This window comes from Barbus barbus (assembly GCF_936440315.1).
Source record: "Barbus barbus genome assembly, chromosome: 47".
NCBI lineage: Eukaryota > Metazoa > Chordata > Actinopteri > Cypriniformes > Cyprinidae > Barbus > Barbus barbus.
This window is the reverse complement of record NC_136725.1, coordinates 5,681,216-5,683,100: the sequence shown is the minus strand read 5'-3', so window position 1 is coordinate 5,683,100 and position 1,885 is coordinate 5,681,216.

The window sequence follows — 1,885 nt, the reverse complement described above, 5'->3', positions numbered from 1 at the left end:
TGCAAATCAGGAAAGAGCAATCAATGAGAAATGAAAATATGACTTACACACCGTTTTATCGCACTTCACAACAGCTGTCTTGGACCTCATTGAGGTGTCGTACAAAAGTGAAAATGTGAAACGCTGTATTTGTAAATGTAGCTGCCAATCCAGTAAACGCTTATAGAGTAATCAGATGTACAGTTTAAAATGTTCATGACTATAAATACAGCTTTAAATGTGAAGCGTGTAGCTTTTGGATGTGAGATTTTTAAAGCTATCCCTGTTTGATATGAAGACAACTACAGTATAAGTAAATACAAAGCTTATTTCCCTGAAAAGTGTGGCATCCGACTCGACCAATGGCGTGTGTTTGGGATGGGACTATGCATTTGGTCAGCCAATACAGAAGGGGTGGGGAAGTGTTCAGAAAGCTTAGTGGTGCAGGAACACAACTTTAAACTTACAATAACATTTTAAATAACTTGGCCTTCAATTTTTCCCAGTTTTGATTAAAATTGTGGAGTAAAATAAACAAATAATTCATGTGAAGCCTTGGCTTTTCTGATGTACTTATCACTGCATTTTACCAAGGCTTTTATCCACCTTATTTTGCAACACAGAAGTAAGCAATATTTCCTGTGAATGTGCGAGACATCAGCTCTTGGTAATTAACTAGAGTTAAAAAGTGCAGTAAATGGTAAAACTATTTGCGCTTTAACCGGTGTTTATGACTATAATACATTAAAATAATAACAAATACACTTTGCAATATCAAGCAGCATAATATGAAAGCCTGTTTCTGCCACTGAATAAAAAAATGTAAAAATAATTGCGACTTTATAACTCACAATTCTGACTTTTTTTCGCACAATTGTGTTTACGTCTGGCAAATTTGACTTCTCTGAATTGTGAGATACTGTATAAACTCACAATTGCTACTTATAAAGTCCAATTCTGGGGAAAAAGACTTAGCCTATAACTTATAACGCAATTGCTTGTTATAACATCAGAAATGTGAGATATAAACGCAAGAAAAAAGTCGGAATTGCAAGAAAAAATTATGAATTGTGAGTTTAAATCACAATTCTGACTTCACAACAAAGAAAAAGTCAGAAATGTGAGTTTATATCATGCAATTCTGAGAAATAAATTCAGAATTGTGAGATAAGAATTTGCAATTACCGAAATTCCACATTCAATTTACAAATGGTCCGATCTTAAAGTAAAAATAAGGTGGAACGGCAATAAAAGCCAACAGGATTCAACAAATATCTAAAATTAGTAATAATAATCAAAATAAACACTTCATGTGACCTAACTGTTTACGGTTCCCATGCTCATAGGGCTATTTATCAGTTGTGGCTAGAAGGGATACAGCTACAGCTGGAAACCAACAATAAATTAAATTTTCGACCTATTTGATTGTGTTTTATTAATGTTTACACATACCCCAACCCTAAATCTACCCCTTACAATAATGCAAATACAAATACAGTTCAGCGTGACAAAAAATTATCTATAGCCTGTTGATGTGCGCATGCCCAGTAGCTGCAGCTGTATTGCTTCTAACCTATTTATCAGCATTTATCATCAATTTAGAACGCGGCTCATCCAATCAGAATTTCTAGTCCGAACTAATCGTTTATAAATCGTTAATAATCAATATTATAAATACAAGGTTCGCCACATAATATTTAAATTAGGCAACAATACTCATGTTGATTAAACAAGCAACAGCATTAACACTACTGTAAAGTGTGGCCCCAGAAAGTTTAACATACTGTACATTTAACGACTTAATTAATCAGTGAGGCGGTCTCTTAACGCCTTCCTGGGGCTCTGATGAATTTATGATGCTTCTGGATTCTTTGAGCCCGCATCACAGTGATAGCCGCATATCGTC